Source organism: Platichthys flesus, chromosome 18, assembly GCF_949316205.1.
Source record: "Platichthys flesus chromosome 18, fPlaFle2.1, whole genome shotgun sequence".
Classification (NCBI taxonomy): domain Eukaryota; kingdom Metazoa; phylum Chordata; class Actinopteri; order Pleuronectiformes; family Pleuronectidae; genus Platichthys; species Platichthys flesus.
In genome coordinates this window covers 6,525,676-6,551,587 of record NC_084962.1, presented here as the reverse complement: position 1 = coordinate 6,551,587, position 25,912 = coordinate 6,525,676, and the positions used below count along the sequence as shown (strand labels likewise).

The following is a 25,912-nucleotide window of genomic DNA, read 5'->3' as shown; positions in this document are numbered from 1 at the left end:
TAATACCTCTGGACAAAGCCAGGCTCTATACTAAGCTAAGCTAACTGACTGTTGGGGGTCGCTTCATGTTTAGCACACAGACATACTGTAAGTGTGGTATTGGTCTCCTCATATCCCTCTTAGCATTAAAGCAAATCAGCATATTCCTAAAATCTGGCCCTTTTAGTTACAAGTCACAAGCTAACATTTGGCCAATACAAAACTTGACCCCCCCATCCCTCTGAAGAAACTGACTTTCTGATCATTGATGCTTTTCCCAGGACAAAGTTGTCACAGATGTCGATAACGAGTTATTGACAAACCCAAAGGTCCACTTCATAAATCTTCTTCTTGAATCGAGCCGTATTGAGCCCCAGCAAACAATGTTGTGCAAAAAACAGTTGTTATGGTCAATACACTTTGTTGTTGTCATGTCTGAAAATATGAAAGGATAAGAGCTAATTGCCAACAAAATGACTTAATCGAATCACAGATTAGAAGTTCTTACAGATATTTCTTATATTATAAACTGCCAATGAACTGAGATGAGGTCTTTGATTGTTATGGTTTTGAATATTAGCTGAAAATTTTCTAAAATAAAAGTGTTCATTTCGAGGAAAGTCATTGACCTTGGTGTGTACCTGCTGACCTCTGGCCAGCTCCAGCCCTCCGCAGTCTTTGAAACTGGAGGCAGAGGCCATTAGTGTTTACACAGAGTGGAGAAAGGTTAACAAACTCCTCAGATAGTGGAGAGGGAGTAGGCTAACATCATGTGCTCTAATTGACAGCCTAATCATCTTACACTGCATTCATGCTCTCGCAGATACTTGTCTAAATCACATGCCACATTTACGTAATCCTCAGAAGATCTCCGTTCCCTGTTGGCAGCTCCTTCTGTCTGACTCGCAGGCATTTTGGTGTGCCTACGCCAGCGGCAACATTTTAATAATGCACTTCAATTCTATGCCTTTTCCTCGAGTCTGCTGCGGCATTAGCCAGACTGACTTTCGACGGAATCCTCAAGTCATCAAGTTACAGAACCCCCAAAACCACATCAGTGCCGAAATATTAAAATAAAACCAAGATAGGCTCATGACATGCTGTCAGCACCGTATTTATGCTCTGCTCTGCTCAGGGCCTCGGCGGACTGGAGCAACAATTACAACTTTGTCAGTTTGATTGCAGCTCGTGGCATGTGTTGCATGTCACATCCGTCTGCTCCTCGCTTTCTTGCCAGTCTTTCCTATACAGCCCAACAAAGCCAGTGCCATGAAAATAATCCCCCATACCCCCGAATGGAGTAGTAATAGTAGTGTAGGAGATAGCAGCGAAGAATGGAATAGTAGCTGGTAGGAGTTATTACTTTGCAGAGGGGTGAGCTGAACCTTGTGGCTCCTCTGGCCACAGTGATAAAGCAGGGAGTCAGATGCACCGAGGCAAAACTAATCTGGAGTTTTGATGACAAAAGGACGACCTTTATCCCTCCTACACATACACAGGATGGATTCAAGGGGAGAGGAGAACCAACAGAGAAAAGGGGAAAATGAGAACTCTCTCAAAGGCTGGAAAATAATAACTTCTGCTACATATATGTCAACACCGGTTGTAGGGAGCCTAGTGATGTTCTCCATTTTCGGCCCATGAAATCCTTCTCCCCGACACCCTCTGTATTTCCGGCTCTCCCAAGACGACAAATATTAGGGTTCCACAGGGCTTTAAGGAAGTGGAGCAGGACCAATCACATCCTATGAGGTCTGACTGTGTCTTCCTTTTATGTCATCCGCAGCAGCAGAGTTATGGAATAGAGGTCAGGGGTCAGGGTGTCCCAGAGGGCTGCTCCTGACCCCTGGCTCCTGCTTTCGGCTGCCTGGCAACTGGCGTGCCCGAACACGCACGAACGCACGCACGCACACAAACGCACACACACACAAACATCTGGATTCAGACTGACTCAAATAAACAAATCCTGTCTCCTAGAAATGACGTTCAAATACAACTGATTTGCAACGGAACATTTGTTTTGTAGGAAACACAACATAGATCAGTCAGGGTCTTTGTGGAGTTGGCTTGTTCTCCCCGAGTCTGCGTGGGTTTTCTCTGGCTTCATTCAACAATCCAAACACATGCAGATTGCGGTTAGCTTAACTGAGAACTCTAAATTGACTGGAGGTGTGCATGTGAGCGGGAATCGTCTCTGTGTGTTTGCCCTGGGATGCGCTGGCGACCTGTCCAGGTTGTATGCTGCCTCGTTCCCACGGGCCAGCTCCCCCCGCAACCCTCAAAGGATAAGCTGTATAGATGAAGGATGAATGGACTGATGGATGGATGAATAACAGAGATTATGTTTTCTATCAAGATAATGAGGATGTTAAAATATGTCGATACTGATAGGTCTGTAAAATAAATTCCAACAAATTGGATTTACAGCCAAATATCCCATCATCTATTAACAGTATTATTAAGTTTTCTTTATAATTTTAATAAATAATGTGACTCGATGGTGAAGTTATATGAAGTCACCAGTCAGAGGGATTGATCCTATGCATTAGTCACAGAAAATTTCGCAGCAGTCCAGTTCTTTATCTGGACCAAAGTAGTGGAAAAAGCATCAGACCGATGTTCCCCCACATCATTCAAACATTCATTGGTTCCAGCTTCTCAAATATGAAAATGTGCTGTTTATTCTTTTTTTTTTTTTTTTTTTAACAATCTTCTAACAATTTAAAGTCTAAGTAATTCATGCATTAATCTGGAAGTGAGATTAAATATTTATGAAATGAGCCATTAGTTGCAGTGCTGTTAGAAACTGTCCAAAATACAAAACCAGGCACAGCATGATGATGTACGGTGTAAGAAACTTCACCATTTGGTTTTATGGTGAAAGAGGTCAAGGCCCTTCTGTGCAAACTCAATATAATAACTCTGAGTCCAGAGCCTGTTCTGCTAGAGGAGTAAACATTACCCCCTCTGTCTATTGGCAAGCAACTAAGCAGATAATAAGCACATAATATACAGTATATTTAGAGGAGCTGAGCCCCAGAACTTTCAAATTGAAAAATGATGGCACATAACACATCAATGGGGCCACTGCTTACACCACACTGTCTTACTGAGAGAACGTACGGTAACTAAGAGGCAAAAGCTCAGAGGACACGTGTGATGTATGGTGCAAGAAAATCAAACATTTCCAGTGAATAATTCAAGACGGCAAACACACACACACACCCCTTCACACAAAAACACACACAAACGCACACGCTGCCGCCGTCCTCCAAAGTAGGCTAACCAACAAAGCAAACAGGCATTTGCATCCGGCAAACACAGAGTAAGTTTGGTATGATTCATCAGCAGCCAGCGATCATGAAGTCACGCTCAGCCTCGCTCTCTGAGGATGGCGAACAATCAGACTCAGACACATAAACACTCAGACGCATATGCACAGAATGCACTCACACAGAAAAAGACGCACAAGAGCTAACTGAGGTTGCGAATGTCGGTGCTTGAAGGTGACTTGTGTGTGTGTGTGTGTGTGTGTGTGCAGCCTCGAGGTCCCTTTGTGGAGTGTAGTGTTGGAGTGGGTCTGTGTGTGAGGGTGTGTGTGTCTGCATTTTTGGGGTTTTGTGGTGGACTCACTGTGGCATTCAGGTCAAGCTTAAAAAAAGTCCAGGCCCAGGGCTCCAGACTTCCATGGTAATGTCCATGACACACCACGGGCCGGCATGCAATCACACAATTGTACACACTCAGTTGTTCAGTCGCCTGTTCGGTTGCTTGTTCTCTCTCATTCAGTTCAAGTCAAGTTCAAGCCAGTGCACTCTTCTGGTACAGAACTTGGCATGTACCACCAGATGCAAATAGGGTGAGGCTTTTATTTGGATCAGGTTCCAAACTAAAAAAAACAACTATTTGATGAGCTAAGAGAGTAACTCTGTGGAGTTAAGTTAAACGTTCACGCAGCCAAGACATGATTAAACTAATTAAAGCTTGTGAATATTTCAATTCTATTATTAATTGTCTTTTTACAGAGCAGGAGCCAGTTTAATCCATATAAAACAGAAATATAGATATCATATTTACATGTTTAAGAACAAAATAACACAGATCTAAGCAAGACAAAACTAAAATAAGAAAGATATCATAAAAAGGAAATATTGAAAACAAACTAAACCAGTCAAAAAATTGGCCATTAAAAGGGTTTCCTCTAAAAGTATGTTATAGGCGTTAATTAAAATAACATGCTATACACAACATGATATTTAATGAGTTTTAAAGAGGTGGTTGAACACCTTTGAACTCTATAGGGAGCCAGGCTAACTGTTTTCCCCTTCATCCAGTCTTGATGCTAAGCTATGCTAATCACCGCCCCACTCAATACCTCTACACACACAGACATGAGAGTGGTAACAATCTTTTTATCCAACTCTTGGCAAGAAGGCGATCAAAGCACATTCCCTAAAATTCACTTTCCCTTTAATGTACTCAGTGGTGAGACATAGATTAGGAAATCATCAGCTCAATAGAAGTCGAAAAATGTACTTAATGGATTTCCATGAAACTTAGCGGGAAAATGAGACATAAGTAAAGAAGGAGCCCATTAAAGCCTTGTTGTGGCTTTGGACAAAGAATCAAGGATTTTTTTTCTTTCTTTCAGTTAATCATTTGGAGACATGGTGTTATAGTTTTTTTTTTAAATATTCACTGATTTCCCAGGAAATGATTCATTGGACTTCATGCATATTTAGGGGACTGATATCTAAGTGTGTATTCGACTTGGTCCAAGTCGGTTAAAGGTCGGTTAAAGGTGGGGTTATGCGCAATTCTAGCTGCATTATGCACATATTAAAAATGCATGTTCAGCTTCAATTAGCCGATTAACTTGTGCAACCTAAAAAGACAGGTGTGTGAAGTGGGACCTGCAGTATATGCGGAAAAATAAGAAGACTATTTTATTTTAAAGTTTTATAAATGTTAAAAGTGGAAGCTAAAAAAATTAAATAATACAAAATGTATAATCATACTTGCTATTAAAACCTAGACGCCAAGAATTAACGTAATAACGATAAATCTCTTCCTATCTCACTTTTGCCACCTCTTATTCCTCTCCTCCTTCAACCCTTCCCTCCTTCACCCAGTCGCTCCCTCTAAGGCCTCCCTGTCTTTTCTCTTTGACAGTGAGCAGGTCCCTGTTGGCACTCTTTGCTCTTTTACAATATTGTGGGAAAGGAAAAAGAGAGGGAGAGAGAGAGAGAGAGTCAGAAAAAGAAAGAGAGAGCAAGACTTGCCAGAAACACTATACAGTATCAAAGCAGCCAGTGCACAGCCAGCAGAGCTTTGATAGCAGGCAGGGAGGGGTCCAGGTCAGAGAAACGTGAGGAGAAAGCCTCGGTGAACTGTTTAAAGAGGGGAGCCTGATCTATCGGGATGCCTACACCGAGTGGAGAGCACAAAGGATGTAGCTTTGAGGTAGTGAGTGTTTTTCAGCTGGATGTCCTGCAGTCAAATAAAAATTAAGCAGGGCTCCCTCTCTGTGTCTGTCCGTCTCTTTCCTCTTTCTCTTCCCCCCTCTGGCTTTTCCACTTATCTTTAACAAACAGCAGCTCAGGCTCTCGGCCACTGGCCGACAGTTTGTCCCGACATCAAAAAACCATGGCAACAGCCACTGGAAGAGCCTGTCCAGTTCCAAAGGTCCGCCCTCTCTCGCTTCTCCAACTCCCTCCGCTCTCTGAGTCTTTGGCAAATTTGGCCAAAATGAGAAAACTGCAATCAATAAGCGGGTGACCTAAATATTGGTGATATAAGGTTGCGATCAAGCAACTGCAGGGTCTTGTGTTTGGTTGAGAAAGCAGTTTAATATTGAACAGTTTGTCAAGTCACCTTTGGCTGACGGTGGCGATGTGTTCAGGTTGAGATCAGAAAGTGATATTTGAAAATCCAAAGTGAGAAGAGAAGGACGAGGGAGTGAGGCAGCATCTCGTCAGACGCCTGTACTTTCCTCTCCGGCCTGCCTTGCTGACGATACTTACCGCTTCTGCTGATGATACAACTCTGGTAACATCCTTCACTCCTCCCTCCCACTCCTACAAGCTGTTTTTAACACTGCTCAAGATACCTTATGTCAACTGAAAAGTGTTCTGAATGCTGACAAAACAAAATTCAGGCTGTTTACAAACTCACAAACGGGCTAAAAAAAGGAAAACGCGATATGACGAATCACAGTAATATGGGAGTTTCAAGGGATTTTCGTCTCTGCAACCCAAGATAGACAGAAGGTAATGGCACATCACACACTAAAGGGAATTATTAGGAATATTGTTCCAAAGGGAACAATCAGAAAGCAATGCTTCACCTCTGGTGATCTCGTGGGGAGGCAGATGTAGAGAAAATGAAGAGTGTGGTGCAACAGTTTAATGAAATGCGGCAACATCAAAACTATTAAAAGATATGGGCATTTGTGTTTACATTTTATTTCTATTTCAAGTTCTGTATACACTATTAGATAGTATTTGGGTTTTTCTTTGTAATCAAAGTTATTTTGGGTTTATGGTTAAACTGTAAAATAATAAGCTTCAACAACAAATTAATAAAATAATCACGTTTGTCATAAGGGTTTAATGGTGACACCTAAGGGACCATTGACATTTTTCGTTATGTATTGTCCGATATATTGATACCTACATTTTATTTACTCCCTAAAATGGTATCGGCCTGTAATAATAACACAGGCAGACGGCTAAAAGAGTCTGGATCATAAAATAGTTGAGGAGACAATGTCAGCGCAAGTCGTCTCTTTTCAGCGAGTGGTGGAGTAAAATTGTTCACCTGCTGTTGTCAAGAGCCGAACACCAGCTAACATTAGCCTCAAGAGCTAAAATGAAACACTCCTAAATATGAAACATGTTTGATCATTCTTTCGAAATGTCGCTGTGATGTGTCTGTAAATTGGTTGAGAGGTTTCAAACTGGATGTGGTGTCAAAGAGTATTCTTTTCTTTAATTGCTATGCGAGTAAAAACATTCTAGATTAGATTTTATATGGGATTTGATTTGATAGTGTAACAGTTCAGAAGATCAGGAAACACAGAGAATCAGGGACATTGCAGCCCCAAGATGACTTCAGATGTAAATGTATTTGAGAGTCAACTTGAGAGTCGACAAGAACATGTGTGCAGTCCACGCACACAACAACTGAAGGATTAATCAAGTTTGACAAAAATAAACCTAAGAAAGATTCAGATGTCAGCCATTTAATTCCTTTAATGCTTAAGCTGAATGGAACAAAATGGATTTCCTGTGCAAAGGAGCATTGGCAGCTACCATGTATAATAGGTTTGGTCATCTAAAGATGAAATCAGGTTTAATTTAGGACACAAGTCGTATTTCTCATTATTCCGCGACAGATTGTTTGCACTTGTTGCCATGATTATGTTGTTGTCACATGCATCGTCCCTTTTTTGTCCTCGCCTCTGTCGCACTGACTGTACCACTGACTGTACCTCTGTCTCTTATCAGATTCACCTTCCACGCTCTTATTCTCCACAACAGATTACCATGAAAACAAAGTAAATGGCCATTCTGGGTCCACTTATTCACAGTTTTCTTACATTTCTTAAAGAAAAATAAAGTAGGTGGAAAATTACTGTTTGCAGTCCCAGGATTTGTTTTCGTTATCTGTCCCTGAGGTCAGAGATGAATTAGGCAAAAGTGCCTTTATGTCCTCTGCTCCTTTCTGGCTGCAAAATTATTTAAAGCTGAAAGCTCTCACGGTGAATTTACACGGTTAATGAAGGTTCTTGTGGCTGATTCAATAAGGAGCTGTCTTTGCTTTGTTTAGTTAAGATTTAAATAAGTTTGGCAATGAGCCTGCTGGTTTGATGCTGAAGTGTTGCCTATTGGAGGGCTTATAAAGTAGTCTCTTGGCTATGTGGCTTTGATTGTATTTTCTTTTTTGTGCTTTTCAGTTTCAGGGTTTTGTGCTGCGACTTGGTCGGCCTCCCTAGATGGAGGATATTTTTAATCTGTGGGGCTACTCAGTTTAAATAACGGTTGAACAACATTTTGACATCTCGACATTAAACCGCAACGACTTTGCTTCCAAATCTATAGACATCCACTTTGATTCATCTTTAAAAAAAGAACTGGTAGTTCACACTCTCTCCCTTGTATTTTCTAATCAGCACATCCAGAGAATAGCAGTGAACAAGAAAGAGGATGACCGCGACTGCAACTGACAGGAGTGGACAAGAAAGTAAGAGTGGGGGGGGGGGAGTTAAGAGAAAGAGGATAGTTATATCCTAGGGTCATTAGCAGCATTTCAAAATCACCCTTTCTTTCAGCGTATGCCATTTGACAGGCACTGCCAACAGAATTAGGGATGAAAGATGATGGTGCCGTGATTAGATGTGTAACTCAGGGGAAAGACAGGGTCTGATCCATGGTTACAGTACACACACACTCACATGCAGGGTGTAGAAAGAAAGGACTATGAAGAATAGCGAATTGGATGAGAGATATGATAACCCGAGTCTTAAGATGTGGGCAACATTGATTAGATAGCCCCAGACCCTCTCTTTCAACGCGCAGACCTGATGCAAGTCAGCCTGATAAACACTGTGCGCTCTCCTCGCTCCCCCTACGAATGAATTGAATTCCCAAATTACCAGGCTTAAGATAACATACCTGGCTAAATTGCCACGCTTTATAATTCTCAAATCTCTTTGTAGATATTCATCAAAGGCTGTTTCACTCCTGATGCGGAGAACACAGGAGATGGGAAACAGGAGAACAACACACAATGTGGATCATATTAAGGGCCTCTGATCTTCTATCTCGAGTCCCTCGTTTTCCGCTACATTCCTTTAGCCAGGGGTGATGTGTGGGAAGAGAAGGGAGGGGCTGAGGCTTTCTAGAAGAAAGTGGGGGGGCAAATGATGCTTCGACTGCCTCTACTATTTCTTTGGCCTTTTATTACAGCATAACATGATCTAGCTTTGCGTGAGTGCCCTTGCAACAATGGTCGATCCCTGTGCCTTTCTCTGCATAACTTGAGGAGGTTACTCCAGACCCTCCTTTTGCAAGCTTTCCAGTTCATCTTACAGCCTCTTCCTTTGTAGCTCCCTGAAATCTCTGTGTCAACTGTGGAGCAAAGTCTGAAGTTTCCATCAGCCCAGTGCCAAATTATTGACGATGATAGTGTCATTTGTTGGACAAACTCAGGAGGGTCCATCTGCTGCAGACTCACTCACTCTAACATTAACAGTAAACACAATGAACTCCAACTCAAGGGCAGGCTAAGTCTTAAGCACGCCTTAAAGTCAACACAAGTGGCTGAGTGGTTGTCGGCTGGCTGCCACAGGTACCGCGGTGACGAGAAAATATGATCGAGGAGCAGTAGGTCCATGAAGCTAATGGCTCTTCAGATGCCAAAACTTCACAGTGATAGCTCAAAACTATGAGGCAGCATTTTGTAGGATTTTAATGTTAAGAGTAGAACCCTGCCACTATTTTATGCAAACTAATCTATCGTGAAAGTGAGGTTACATGTACTGATTTCTGTTATGGTGGAGCATTAAGTTCTTTGCAGACTACATGTGTTTTTTAGTTTCCCGTACAATTAATTTGCACCCTATTAAATGTTTCATAACTGGACTTTAGAGATTCTTCTCTGCACGTCGCTATCAGAAGAGGACCAGCCATGAGATGTTAGATAGGGTTCAAGACAGGGCTATAGCTGAACACACAGAACTGTCCCTAAGCCGCTCCTGCTTCGTCTCAGCTTGGTGCTTAAGGTTATTGACTCTATTGGAAGGTGAACATTTGACCTTTGCTCCGTGTGTTTCTTTACAAGTCCTGTTCACTCAATTTAATATAACACAAGGTGGAATTCAATTAAGGTTAAGAGACATGAGATGAGAATGGGAGATGAAATTCAATTATCTTAGCAAAAGGTCTGAATAATGTCAATGTGATATTTTTGCTCTATCATTATGGTATAATTAACGTGGAAAGAGTTGACGATTTACAAAATTTCTAGAATTCTTCCTATGCTTTTGTCATAGGCCTTTTTAGAAGATAAAAACAATTTTCAGTTTTAGCAATGGGATAAAGCTGCAGCAAAATGAAAAAGTAGAAGGATTTAAATGATTTCTGAGGGGGCTATATAGTTGAGCTAAATTTAGCTGAATCCCTTCTACACATGATCATAAGCAGAAGTGCTCTGAGCCAACGTTAGCCATTGTTTCAGTAAAAAAACAATGACAGAGAACTCTTGCAGCAGTGATACATTTGCTCAGGTTTTTATACCTCATTCAAGTTAGCATTTAAATGAATTCCAACCCAGGTCATATCTGACCTGGCAAATATACAATCAGACTGCAGCTGACTGAAGAAGCTTGAAGAAGTCTTTTTGTACTAAAGGTGACCTGACAGATGTAGTGAGACGTGTTGGCACAGGTACCAGTGAGAATCACAATCCAGGAAGTTGGGTATGAGATTAATCCAAGAGTTTAAAAGCTCATCAGACACCAAACCACTGCACAAAGGTCTGTAATACTCTGAGGAAAACGATACAACCCTGGGAGGTTATCATAGCAGCTATCTTTTGTTAGGATTTGTGCAAGGTCAACAGCTGAAATGTAGAATTCACGACACTGATTTATTTGGCAACTACACTATCTTGCTAGATAACAGTGTGTTGTGTTGTAGCAAAAAAGTTAAACCAGGTTCAACTCAAAGCCCCCTGCTTTGAGGTCCCCACAGACGGATCAAGTACAATTGGTCCGAGCAGGTCCAATCTACATTAAATGCGTGTGTCTTTTCTTTTGAACCGAGTATGATGATGAATCCACTTTGAGCTGAACTCAACTCAACACTGAGTCAGTGGAGTGTGCAGCTGATGAGTGGAAAGCCTTTAGTTTGCCCTATCCATAGCGGTCTCTAAAGGGCACGTGTCTCTAAGCAGTCATATTCCGTAATGTGCAAGAAGCAGATAAGATCGACTCATTAAGGGTCACTAGCTGATAACATTCAAATGCTTCAGTTACACATTATCCCTGTTTCATCCAGCCGTCTTCCACTGTCTCAACTACAAAGTTTTTTGAGTAGGATGAGAAAAATGCATATTACTGTGAACCAGTTGCCTTCATATTTTTAGTCCTGCAGGTAAAAATGATTCCTGGTGGGTTCATACTTTTAGTTTAACAGCTGTTGGCAGGTGAGCCACAAAGTTAATTTCAGTCATTGCTCCTGAGAAATATCACAGCGTAGAGAAAAACCATCAGCTAGACAGTCAAATAAAAACTGTGCTCTCTAGTGTTTTCCCATTATTGTATTCTTGTAAGGCTACCCTGTGAAACCGTATCAGACAAGTCAGCTCTCCAGTGGAACCCATACTAATGAAATATATTTAAGGTTTGCTAGAAGCTGCCTCGGATGAAACATTCCCCCTTAAATTCTTGGAAAGCTGAAAAGAAAAAATCCGGAGCCACCACGCTGTATGGATTTCGGAGAGCAAGCGCAACAAAAAGAGAAGTTCTAATCAACAGATATCTTCAGTGACAGCATCCCTGGCAGACCTAATGCAAATTGGTCACAAGACCAATTGCATTTCGAGGGCTGCAACTCACTTTTCCTTAATTGAAAAAACAAACAGAAATCCACTTATATAACTGCTGTAACTATATCCATGGATATATCACAGCAGAAACTGAAAATGCAATTCTCTGAGCAGGGGGGAGAGGATGAAGCTGGGGTGCCAAATTGCATTCTGGGAAATGTAGGAAAACACTAAGTGAAGATGATATGGGAGGCTGAGGGAAAGTGGAAACAAAAAAGAGGCAAATGACAATAGTATATTCAAAAAAGCACCGAACGCATTGGACATCGCAGCCTGATGATTTATAACTGTGTATGAGCAGTTGAGGATGGAATTTTCCTCTGAGGCAGGGCGTTCCACTCTTTCACCAAACAGCAAGGGAAACTCCAATGTTCACACTTGCGCGCATGCACACACGCTCACATAAACATACACACGCTTGCATTCCTACACAGATACACACATGAAAGCTGAGGGCGAGACAAAACCACATACATTTGTATGTGTTTACGTCTTCTCCCCTTTTGTTCTTTTACAGCAATTTCCTGTGCACACCGTTTACCTCTCTTGGTACATTCAGAGCATGAACACCCAGAGTCAGCAAGTCTGGACACAGCTGCTGAATATTCAGCCAAGTGCTCCCTCTTTTCTCTCACCATCTCTGTCTTCTCCCACCTTAAACCCTCCTTACTTCTCCCTCTCTCTCCCTCCAGTCGTTCTCTCCTTCCAGCTCAATCTCTACCGCTCAGCCGCCTCTGCTGCTCTCTGTGCTCCACTTTCATTAAGGGGCTCTCCTCTGATAGCCCTTCATATAACACTTAATCATCATAACAATAAGAGCACTCTCTTTCCAACGAATCACCTCAAGGGGCCGGTCCTAAAGATCCTCCGCTAACCGATGTCATTAACGGCCGGGTCTCCTGACTGGCTGGAGCGGCGCGGGAGAGCCCGCCCCAGGTGTTTGACGGAGGGCTCAGTGGGAGCATGCAGGTCGGACAGGCCAAGGACATTCCTCTTATGGAGAGGAGCAGAGAAAACCCACACACAAGCACTCGCTCGTGTGTGCATCGGCACAAAGCCTCTTGCCGGGAAGTAGAAGACAAGGCGTGTTTGGTTTTGCAGTCAAGAGAGAGATGAATAAGACTATTGAATAAGGGGGAGAGAGGTTTGAATAACAGTATTTTACATGAATGGATCTTCAGGGAAATGACTGCTCCGTCGCTCCCTCTGCTCTGTATTTTCGGCTGAGATTTGACAACAGACTTGAGTGTGTGTGTTTGTGTGTGTGTGTGTGTGGGAAGGAGGGGGGGGGTGCATTTGGCTGATTGAGTCTATGCCGCTATCACGCTGTGGAAGGGACAGTGTGCCATATTATGTTATTGTGGGTGTGTGCACAGATGAACAGTGGCGGCGGCTTCACGCCGGCCAAAACGCACACACACCAAAATTGTGCGCGTACGGCAAAATCACAGCTGTTCTCAGTTGCTATGCGGCAGTCGCACCATCGTCTCAGATAACACACACATACGCACACACACATACGAGTGTGAGACGGGGACAGCAACACCAGACCTTGGCAGGGTCGGAAGGTCACAGGGGTATGGTGACAAAGTTGCCTAGCAACAGACACGAGGCACATATCATTTCAAATCTGATCTCCGGTGTGCCCCTGACCACATCTGAATGTGTGTATGATGAATATGTTGACAGACGGCGGTTGTTTTGCACTTGGCTCTTCTGAGGAAGTGTGTTGAACATGCTGCTGCTTCATTATAGACCTCAATGAATCTAGCCACATCTACCACAGAGAAACCGATGAGTAAAGTTAGCAGAATATGAACTTCGTAAGTTTGCAGCTGTTGGGTTAAAGAGGAAATTGATGTTTTAGCTCTGTACATATTTTTTGTCTTTTGTGTTCCCCCAACCCCACCTCATTCCAAGTCACATTCATTCTACTAAAGATTCACATTTTGGTTATTACTTCACTTTAATATTAACACCTCGAAGGAGGTTATGGTTACCTCTCCATTTGTTTGTTTGTCAGATCGATTACAACAGCTACTTTCATGAAACTTGGTGGAAAGATGTGAAATGGGCCAGGAAAGAACTCAAAGTTTTCAATTACTTTAAGTAAGTCAGGAGTTTTCTGGCATTTTTACCAGGAAAAGATTTATGGATTTCGGTGAAAAAACAAACATATTTAGGAAAATGATATTTTTTAGTGTGTGCAACTTGGTGCAGCTAGTTTAAATTCAAGGGAACTTTTGGGGCCTAGGTAGTTCATGTGCTCAACAGCCATTCTATTTCCTTCTTATTCTGTATTTACCATTATTGTCCCTTCAGGCTTGCCATACTGCTGTACGGCAAACCGCTGCAGACAGCACTAACAAACGCAGAATGCACTAACAGGAGAATGGCATTGACAACAAATTAGCAGAATGTGTTTCATCAGGACTGCAGGTAGCTCAGCCCATCTGTGTATTGAATTCTTTATAGGTTATCACAGGAACAAGGCAGCTGTCCTCTCTACCTCTATCCCTTTGTGCACAGTGGTGTTTCAAAACATAAAACTGTGAGCTGGGGAGGACATCTGAAGTTCTTTAGGAGCTGAATTATGGCTAAATTTGTGAATTTATCCTGCTACAGATTTGTGTCACCTGCATAAATTAACCATTAGCGTTGGAATTCAAAACACAGGAGCAGAACAAATAAAAAATGAACAATGCCATACTTTTCTCGATGTCTTTGGGTTTTTAGCTGAGGTATCGTTTCAGTATCGGTATCGAGACATTTAAACAGCGATCATATCAATGTTATAATTTTTGTATCATGACAACAGTAGAAATATTTCCAGGTAGAGAGGCTCAAAGGAAGAGAGTCCATTTGGGGTGCATTATGGGACTTGTAGGAACCAGAGTTTTTTTTAAGCTTGAGCTATTCTTAACATTGAAAGTCATGATATTTTCTGCTTCAATGGTTTTGCCTGTTTTTAATCCGACTCTCTCAAACTTTATGGAGGTACACTACTAAGTCACTTGAGTACCAATATCAATTTGTTTTTCAGCCATCAATTTTCTAGGATCAAACAGCTATGATAATATGAAGTTGCATTCAAGTATATTGATCGATTCGTTTAAATAGTAATGAGTGAAATACACTGTATTTAAGCAATGTGGATGTTTATCTCAGTCAGTTTGAGATTTTCTCATACGGCTAAACACACAATCATAGACACACACATTTAATATGTGAGTCAGGTACCATATTAAATAAACAAATAAGGGGCCTCCTGAAGACTATAATTATTATAATTATTTTATATCAGTAAAAACGATGATGCTCACTTGTTCAGAATTAGTTAAAATAAAGTGCTGCATTCAGAACAAACATAACATCAATAAAAGATGTTTTTCAAATTTGGGTTTAAAGCTGCAGCCTCTGGTTTTACCTCACCGCTTTGTGTCACATGTCAGCCCTCTCCGTCTCCCCCATCTATTTCCACTGTTTGCAGTGGAACAAAGCTAAGATGGCAAAGAAACTTATCTTTAAAAAAAGAAAGTGCATTGCGTTGTGGAATAATTTGGAAAACTGTCAGGGGGAGCAAATCAGGATGCCTGTCCCACACACACACACACGCACACGCACACACACACACACACACACACACACACACACACACACACACACACACACACACACACCGACAGGGACTTTGGTGTTTACATCATATTGGAAGGTATTTTTTCCCCCTCACGCTGCCAAGGAACAGGCCCACGCATGGACACACAGACGCTGACTAAGGCCCTAAGATTCAAGGGGGGTGAGGGGCAGGGGGGTTGGTGACCGTGTGCGAGAAAGATACATGTGTGTATAATTACTCTAGTTGTGTATCATTTTTCGAGCTAATAAAGTGAGTCTACGACATCACTTGGACTGGGAATGTGATAACATTTTTTGCTGCTATGTTATAGGCTATGCGTGCAGGTTTCATGTTTGTGTGTATTTTTCTGCATGTGTGTGAAATGTCTCTGGTATGAAATCATTCCGTTCAGAGTCAAGCACTTTTGTGGTTTGTGGAAAATACAGTGGAGTGTTTGTCGCATTAGAGCAGCAGAGCTAATGCTAATCACTTTATTAGGAAAACCTGCACAGTTTGTGTTTGTGCAGAGGCAAATGCGTATTCTTAAACTCCTTTTGTGCGATTGCCTTAGTTGCTACCCAGTTCATAAACTGTTAAGTCACCTTGTGGTGTGATTTCCCTTCGGTTTGAGGTCTGAGGTTTGAGAGAGAAAATGTGGGCGAGGACGGCGGAAAGACAAAGTGTGTTTGTGTGTGTCTTTATGTCTGTTTAAGGCTCCCAGTTCTCCCATCCAAAAGCTGGCTGATGGCTGATATTCAGAGCCTCAACCACAATGCTTGGAGAACACAACAGGCGGCCTATTCAACCTGAGACACAAATAGAGCGCTCTTCCTCAGTGCTTAAAACCCCATTGCTCAAAAAGCAAAGCTAAAAACAGATATTTTTGTCGAGAGCTGAGCAAGGCCTACCACCAAAATGACGCTGTTTGCTTTTGCTAAAATAAGAACTGGCACGTACAGTATCTGTGGAGACAACCCAGCGTCATCTCTCCTCTCCTTTCATTCACTGCCTGCCTGTGACTGCTGCAGCTTCTCGGGATGAGCATCAACAATAGGTCAGACAGTCACAGACAGAGGGCAGCGAGGAGATGGAGTTACCAGCTGCGAGACACTGGGGTATCCATTTCAAATAGAAACAACTCTCAGGGGGGGCTGCAACAATGCGTGTGTGTGTGTTGCGTCAGCATCTATAAGTGCCTCATGTTGCCAGGAACAACACGTACAGAACAACAAAGTATCTATTAGCTGTTCCACTTTAAGGGGAAGGAAGAGGGGAGAATACGGGAGGAGCAAATACATTATATAAATCTGTTGGTTCCTGAGGTCATTTTTGTCTCCACACATGTTTATGCATTCCAATACACACACACACACACATACACACAGTCACACACACACACATACACGGTGTATGGCTGCATCCACTTATGACATCACTGTAGCTGGCCAGAAACACAGGAGAGTCAGAGAGAGCCAAGCTGACGTCATCCCATTCACTCAGTGTCAATTACGTAATCATGGTGTCCAACGCCTGTAGGAAAGACAGGCTGTGTGTGTGTGTGTGTTTTATTTTTTGTGATTGCATGCAGTGCGAGAACACATAATTGCAATCTCATGTGAGAGAGGAGACATAAAATGAGGCAAGCTTATGACATCATTAGTGGGAGGTGGCCTGGCGTGAGTGTTGTCAGCCTGGCGTTTTAGTGTGACATGGCGAGAGTGCTTTGGCAGAACGGGAGGACACAGTGCGCTGCAAACAGACCCAGCAAGAGGAGTTATGCAACGAAAACCTGACCCAACAGACCAGAAAGGGATTTTTTGGGCATTCTCTCTGGTCGTGAACAAAGTGTACACAATGTGTGTGTTCGTCATGAGTGACTTTTCTTTAGCACTTTTGACTTGAGGCAACGAATACATTTAATACACACAAGCACTCTGCTGAAATGCACACTGAAACTTACCTACACACACACACACACACACACATACACACAGTTACACATACAGATACACACTCCCTCTACCCCCTCTTATAAACAAAGCTTCCTAAGGACAGGAAATCCTTCCACCCACGTTTCTGTGTTGCTTGGCAACCAGATCAGCGTCACCGCGTGCATGCCTCCGCCGCTTCAAACACCACATACACACCAACATGAAGACAGAGACACACATATATACAACCTGGAACTCCTTAAACTGTGCTCCTTCAAAAGCAGCACAAAGAAAAACAGCAGTGAAGTGAGCCAGGGCTGAAGAAGCTGATACTCGCTGCAGCTGCCCTCCAATTCGTCAGCTATGGATCTAAACCAAACATGACATCAGCCCTTGTAATCATAAAAAACTTTTCCCCTCATCCATAAGCTCTATTTTTACACCCGCTGACGTCTCTCTAATGCGTGACAGTGCGCGTGCACTGTGCGTGACTGCACTGTTATGTATCAGCGTGCATTTGGGTGCATGCACTTGCGTGTCCCTGTGTGAGGATGCAAGCGACCAGCTATAGCTCAGCACGGCTAACTAGAGGGAGCCTAATTGAGCTGAGGTGCCCAGCACTGTGGACAATGAGTCCATTTCAAATCAGCAGGAGGCCTATTGAAGACAATTATAACCTGGGGGATACAGAGGAGCATTACTCTTCCAAGCCATCTTGTCCACTTAGGCCAGCCGCGTTTCTGGTGCAGTTTTTAAACACTAAATAACGCAGAAGTTCAACGAGTGACTGTAAAATAAGTAATTATCTAATCATTCATAAGTCTAAAAATAACATTTGTAAATCTAACCCACCCCTTTTCTCTTCTTAACACAAGTAATTCATAAAACCGTCATAATTTGCCTCACTGATGATACTTAATTCTGGAGCAAATCAAATGTCACAATTGACAGTAGAGCAACACTATTAATGACACACTTGATTTGTTATTGTGCATCATCCTACAATTTCCTCCCAGCTCAGTGTCAATGTTTGGAATGTCAACACAGTTCAAAATTCTGTTTAAAACTGCGTAAACTTTACTGTGGAGACATTTTAGCATTGCAGGGTGCAGTTGGGTGTCAATAAAAAAAGCAGCTCAGTAAAGAGTTGAAAAATAAGACTTTTGCACCCTTGGTGAAACCGTTAAGCTACAAAACACTTGGTTTAAATGCTGCAATGGCTGTTTATCAATGGTTTAAAAATGCTATTTGGGGGATGCCTGGGTAGCCTTGTGGTCAAGACTCACACAGGATAGCTAAACCAAAAAGCAAGCACTTGTTAGCTACAATTCCTAATTGTTAAGCTTAATATAAAGTCAGGTTGACTGCATGAAGGTGTGATCAACTACACGGGCTATGCTATTGGCTGCTATCTGAATGAAAAAATGGCTATGGACCAACTATGTTGTTTGTTTAGTTTGTATTTTTAGAAATTGAACAAACTACTATTTTGGTAGTAACAGGTTTTAGGTGCCACTACCAATTGAGCTGTGTGAGAGAATATCCCTTCATTGGCCAATAGGGCGATTAAACAATATTTCCATGGGCTACTTACACATAGACCATAAAACCAATACAACATACAGTTCCATCGTCTTTCAGAGAGCACTGAGGACACTAACTGAATCTCATAGAAACCAAGGTCGGAACAGACTCCTTAAGTTATCATAGCCCAAGTCTGCTGTCTAGTCATAACACAGGAGCCCTTCAGCTCAGGGACAGTCTTCTCATGGGAAAGTCTTCCTTATCCAAGTGACTTAGGTGACCGCAATCCTTTGTTCAGAATATGGTTCACAACAGTATCTTCACATGGAAGGCCAATGTTGTTCACGTTTAGTTTAGGTAAACACTCTGTGTCGAGGACTACCTTCAGAATTAAATGACAATTCATGATATTTAAAGGTTAGTGTGTGGGATTTAGTGGCATCTAGTGGTGTGGTTCCAGATTGCAATTGACAAATAACCTCTACCCTAATAACGGCAACACAAGCTACCGTGAGTTTTTGCATGCCCATGATATGGTCCGTAATGTTTTTACAATCCATGAAGACCTCTTAGTTTCAGCTGCAGTTTTGGCATGCAATGAAGTTCTTCAAGTTCTATCATGCGAGAAATTGTCTTTCACTCATTAGTCTGAGTACCTGTCACCTAGAATCTCGCTGCACACGAGAGTGACCTTTGTGCACATGCACCCCCATTACCACCATAGATTAATTATATCTATGGAAAACACTTCTACTACTACTACTACACACAAAAGCCCAGGGCAGACAAAGAGCAGACAAATATAAAGGCTGCATGGATGAGGACATGCTTCCTATGTAGATATAAAGGGCTTAATCTAACTTTCAGATTAAGACGAAAAAGATCATTATGAATATTATATTAAATTTCTGTTTTAGTTTTAGTGGATCCCCCTAAACGTTGCTCCTTTAACTGCCACTGGCTCCGATTAAGACATCTGGGTCTCCGACACTTGACATTATTCCAACGCAATCTTGATCTGATCAATTTCCTGACTGTCACTTTGAACAGAGTTGGTGAAAGTTTTTTTGGGCCACAAGTTTTTTGCTTGTGTTTGACTAGCGAAAGTAAACAGTTGTGCACTTTTTCACTGATCACCTTCTTACAGCACAAGCAGTCAAGTTATCAGGGCTAATGAAAAGAAAGACTAATGAAAAGAAGTCTAATAATGCCTCGGCAGGCATTAGCTTTAGGTCTTAGCGGTCCTAGAAACGCCTGTGTGTTGTTGCAGAAGGTTTCTGTGTTAATGATAGTTAAGGAGAGGCAATGATGAAAGTACAAGGTTATTTCCTGTGTGTTATTTTTTAGTCAGGGTTTCACTGAGCCAGAGATGAGCGGTTAATGACTGAGGGTACTTTAATCAATTTTTTTTTGGTGGGTGTGAACGATGACTTTAATTAGTTTAACTATTTTTAGTCTTCTTGTATCTTGTGGGAATCAAACCCTTGACAATGGGAGTTGCGGTGCCACGCTTCGCTGTGGAGAGTGTCTCACTCTTGCCATGTATACACGTCGGCCGTGTCTTTACATTACCGCATCCCTGGAAAACACAACTCATGAGAGCGTAGTAAAGGTCACAGACATATTTAGCAGAGACATACCCAGATTCAGTGTCATCACTGTACTTTTCGTGTCCTCTTTTCACTAAGAAAACACACTGTACGCTCATTATACCTATAGAATTAAAGAAGTCAGGATGTTTCTGCTGACAAGGGGCACTTCTGGAGTGTTTAGAACTGACTGTTCTGTGGTACCTCTGCAGTGCACTTTTTTCTGACTGTGCATTTTAGACGCAGCCATATGGCTCATGGGCCTCAGGTGACCACAGCACAGTAGGGGGGGTTTAGTGGACTACTTCAGGCACGGCTAATATAATCAGAAATATTAAAATGGCCATTTTTGAGTATTTATACTGAATAAATCATGAAGAAATCTGTCCAATGCTTTTATTCAAACCCAGACTATTCAATTAATTCACACATGAATTATAGATCCATTACGAGCTGTTTGAGCTGTGTTGAGGGAATAAGACTAACAACAGTTGTATAGAGAGCACTAACCCACTGAGCCATCCATACCAATTATCTGTGTCTGGGGTGGAGCCTGAATTCAATATTCAATTTGCACAGTTCAATCTCACATCAGAGCTTCCAAGTGAAAAAGTGCTGGTGTCAAAAGAGCCGTAACGGACGACAACACTATAGGCTTTCTGCGAGAGCTTCAGTCTGTCTCCAGAGTGAACACAGACTGAGCGGCGCACCACAGGGGTGTCCATTGAGAGACAGGCAGAGGTAGAGGGGCGAGAACTCCATTGAGCGCGGCCATGGGGGGTCAATATGTGAATGAACGTTTGCCATGGAGGTGAATTATGAATGAGCAGCACTCTGTGCACTCCTGGAGCGAGCATGTCAGCCTCCGTCTCCTCTGCTTCTTTCTAACTCTCCTCCTCCTCCTCCTCCTCCTCCTCCTCCTCCTCCTCTTGTCCTAAAATCTCCATCATCCTTTTCCTTCCTCCCTGTCTCTGTTTCATCTATCTCTCACTACCGGATTAATCTTCTCATCGGCCCTATTCTCGGTCATCTGATCGTTTGCTCCCCTCCACCCCACCTCCTCCATCCATCCTCCACCTCCTGTCTCCAGACCAGGGGGAGATGGAGGTAGACGCACACGTTGCCTGTCTGAAGAGACGACACAACACACTTTTCCTGCACACACACGTATTTACACAGCCTCACACACAGTAGCAAAAGATAATACTAAAGCAAACAGCCCTGCATGTGTAAAGACAGACGCATGCATTAAGTGTAATGCACACACACACACACACACACACACACACACACACACACACACACACACACACACACACACACACACACACACACACACACACACACACACACACACACACACACACACACACACACACACACACACCTCCCAGCTGTTCTCCTGGCCACAGAACTGGCCTATGTTTGCGTGTGCGTGTGTCTGTGTATGCATGCGTGCGTGTGTGTGCGTGCATTCATCTGTGTGTAATCCAATGTGCTGCTGCTCAGCCTGTGCCACGCTCTCTCCTCTGTTGCTGTGCGTCTGATCAGATCTGCCTCTCTCAACCTGTTCGCCGTCTATGGCACACACACGCACGCGCACGCACACACACGCGCTCACACACACTCTCAAACACTCTCTCACACACATAGAGAAGCTGCTACTACTCCTCAAGCCTCATTCAGTATCAGACCAGCTCTGGTACAGAACCGAAAATTCATTCAGTGGTGCTTTCACAAAACCAAAAGACTTTTAGTGTGTGTGTGTGTGTGTGTGTGTGTGTAAGTTGCACTGAAAACTCCTAAACACACACACGTTTCTCTCAGACTCAACCTTCTTTAAAGGGACTGTTAACCCTCCCTTTGCTCCAGCTCAACTTAAAGCAGCCTACTGGAGAAGTGTGTGCGATTGTGAATGTGTGTGTGTGTATGTGTGTGTCTATGTGTGTGTGTTGAAATAGGATCACGCTGTTCCCTAAAAAGTATCCACTCCTTTGGATCCCTTCACTCCAGTTTACAGCGGTCAGCTCAGCTCGCTTACACACTTTGGCCTCTTTTTAGCTTGTGGAAAAACAACCCTACAAACTCTCTCTCTCTCTCACACACACACATATATATATATATATATATAGGATACAGTCACCCACACATGTGCCCCCACCTAACACACTTACACACACATGCACGCACACACCCCTCCACTCTTCCCTTTAAGTGCAGAGCCCAGGCATGTCAACAGTCCCCCCCCCCCCAACACACACACACGCACACACACGCACACACACATACACATGCACACACCTGCATACAGCCATGAAAGCCTCATAAAGTCACCTTAGGGTCCTTCTGTGTTCCAGGCGAGCCCCTTCCTCACTCTCTTCCTCTCCTCTGTCTGACTTCTCTCTCTCCTCCTCTCCTCCTTTCCTTCCGTCCGTCCGCCCGTCCTTCCTTCCTTCCTTCCTTCCTTCCTTCCTTCCTTCTGTGCTGTCCGTCCGTCTCCTCTCTCTCTCTCCCCCTCTCTTCGTGTTGGTGCTCGGTCAGTTCCCAGCGTTTTTCCCGAGCCCCTCCATATCCGCCCCGCCAGTCGCTTGTAGCACCGAGCGAGCGAGCGAGCGCACCTACACGCACACACACGCGCACGCTCACGCAAGCCGCTGCGTTCCTATAGTGTCTCTCTCTCTCTGTGTTTGTCCCCCTCTCTCTCTCTCTCTCTCTCTCGCCTCCGTCGGAGAAGAGATCAGAGTGTGTATGTTTGTGCGTGTGCGTGTGTGTGTGTGAGTGTGTGTGCGTGTGTTTCTCCGCCATCAGCAGGACTTCCCCCGGTGCACGACCCCGGTCCTAGCGCGAGCCGTGTTCACTGAAAGAATGCTATTGTGCACGGAAGGTACAGACAAAGATCGTCTGGGGTTTCTGACAGGATGACTCACTCCGTTAGCTTGGCACAGAATGGTTCCAATCGTCTGCTTTCATGCACGTTTGACCGCACACACCAGTTCTGGCCCTGCACCATGAACTCACTCAGGTTGAACTCACTGTGTAGTACTTTGTAATCTCTGTTTGTGTAACCCTGTTACACTGTGTCAATTCTGCTCACACGGTATATAATCTGTTTGCAGTGAATATATTCTACTTACACTATATATATTCTTTTTAATGAAAAATATTGGCCTGATGGTTATGGTTAAACCTAACCCTTAATTTAACCACCACCCTGTGAACAGCACAATCAACAAAAAAAATGCAAACACAAAATTTCAGACCGTAAACAAAATAAAAAACCAATAAATATATGTTTCTGAATGTGTGTGTGTTTGTTTAGGTGATGCAACAGCATATTTGTCCATTGTGGCACTAATAAAGGACTATCTTGTCTTGTCGATAGAAATAATATATCATATAATTTAATAACATATCACACAGGATACTTTATAAAAGTGGAAGATTCACCAGAAACGTTTTAGTGATAACACACAAATACACTTATACACACAAATCAGTATATAAAAAACACATAAGCCTGACATGTAATTAGTGACATTTTAGTGCTGGAAAAATATAAATTGGGAGCAAAGTTCAGAAATTTGCAGTGCAAAAAAATCAGCTGTGTATTTGTTTTCAGTCTCCTATGAGATAATTGTGCAGCACCTCAGACAGCTGCTGTTTAGGAGGATCATTTCGAGCCGTTAACATCCAAAGGTGCTGGCTTTTTTTTGTTGTCACCAAGTTGTTTAGAGTCTGTACCCCAGTGGTCGCTATGGCAACAGCAGGGCAGAAGCGGAGGCTGAGAGGGTGTATAGAAATCATTATAGATGGAGGATGGAGGCTACGTATCCTCTGCACATTGAGTCTGAGTTCTGTCTGACCTGTTTAATTAAACCTTGAATCATAATGTCATGTTGTCTGAGGTGAAGTCTGAGTCTGACCTCCTCTGCCTCCTTTTATATGATTCCCTTATATTGTGTGTGAAAATCCCTCTTAGGTTTGTCCCTGCCATAAGCACAGCCACATTGTCCCCTGATCCAAAATCCACTCCAAGTCAAATACCTAAACTACGTCAAAGAGGGAGACACAGGCAAAGACTGGAAAATGTAAAAGAATTTACCCACCTTTTCTTAAAGGAGCCGAGTGAGTCATCTTCCCAAACGCACTCAATCTTTGGTGCAGCTACCTTCTCCCTCATCTCCACCCCCCTCCCGTCCTTCCTCAGAGCGTCATCAGGTTGCCAGAGCAACGGCCTGCCTATGGGAGACAGAGATCAGTTCATTATGGACCATGGGATCCAAAAACTGAAGGACAGGATTTTTTTTTCTTTGAACACAGGAAGTGGTGGACCTTAACAGGGAAGCTTGAACTTGGTGAAACAGCCTGTGCAGCACTGCCTGGTTCTCCACGAGGACGTTTTAGCTGAATGCTGTTTGAGGTTTTAAACAGGAAGCGTTGCTGAACCATTAAAGCCCTTCAAAAACATAAGTGATATTAAAAAAAGTCAAATCGGAGTAGATATGTATAGACTGTGCTGAGATGTAAACATGTAGCCCCGAGAAACAGTTTGGCAGAACTTGCTTGCAAGCTTCTGAATTAATGAATCTGACAGACGTGGCAGTGATCGGCCCACTAAAAGCCCACAGTCAGGAAATCCAAATGTGCTCTGGTTTTATTTATGGGTGGGGAAACCGAACGGGAAAAGTGCAGTGCAGCGTGCTTGGGTTGAGAGATCGATGCACAAAATACACCAAAGGAAACTGTTTTGTTTGATAAAGATCAAAGAGACTTGTTGGGAGAATGAAGTGTGTTTACGAGTCCTCGAATCCAGGCTGCTTCTCCCTGCCCCTGTTATTACTGTGTGTGTGTGTGTATGTGTGTGTATGTGTGTGTGTGTGTGTGTGTGTGTGTGTGTGTGTGTGTGTGTTTGTGTGTGTGTGTGTGTGTGTGTGTGTGTGCCCAGAAGGCTGCATTAAGCTGAAGTGACAGTGGGGTTCTTTAAGATGTCTTCCAAAGTTTTCTATTGAGGGAGATCCTATCTCTGAGCCCGAGAAACAACTGAGGAGAGGAGAGGAGAGGAGAGGAGAGGAGAGGAGAGGAGAGGAGAGGAGAGGAGAGGAGAGGAGACAATGAGAAAGGAGAGGAGACAAGGTTATTTGTATCCTCCAGTTATTGTACTTCCACTGTGATATTTTTGTAATACATTGAAGATCAATAAAGTTGTTTGTAGTAAAAGAAGAAAGAATGCATAGTTGAAACGTAAGAGCAAGTTAGACATTGCTTAGGAGGTAATGATTTTTATGGCAAACAAGTGACAAAAAAAAAGGAAAAAAAAGGCATAGCTGTTAATCTATTCACGTAAAAATATATAAAAAAGGGACCTCTTAAGGTAATGTGATATTCCTGAAGGGTGAAAAAATAGTGTGAAGTCATTCATTGTGAAATGAATTCCCACTGATGATAGTGAATATAATCACAAATCCTGTATATAAGCCAGTGTGTTTGATGGTAGTGATAGATAAAGATGAAAACCACAGTTAACATTAATTACACATTAATATAACTCGTTTGACACGCTGCCGGTGCTGCTGCTGATGACTCTGGACTGATACTATTCACCTTTAATTTGAAAGGGTGCACTGCAGGTTCCTATGGCAACAACAGGCTTGCCATAGATT

At 42.9% G+C, this 25,912-nt stretch overlaps 1 protein-coding gene across 2 annotated transcripts in view; it reads right to left on the bottom strand.

Annotated features, from left to right (window-relative positions):
- Positions 1 to 25,912, bottom strand: part of ches1 (checkpoint suppressor 1) — an 87,941-nt gene that overhangs the window by 32,991 nt on the left and 29,038 nt on the right. The window contains exon 3 of one of the 2 annotated variants that reach the window (XM_062412065.1): positions 24,359 to 24,491. The gene's annotated coding sequence lies outside the window, so the exon portion shown is untranslated. Of the gene's footprint in view, positions 1 to 22,586; positions 23,056 to 24,358; positions 24,492 to 25,912 lie in introns of those variants that run through there. The other variant, XM_062412064.1, reaches the window with a different exon arrangement.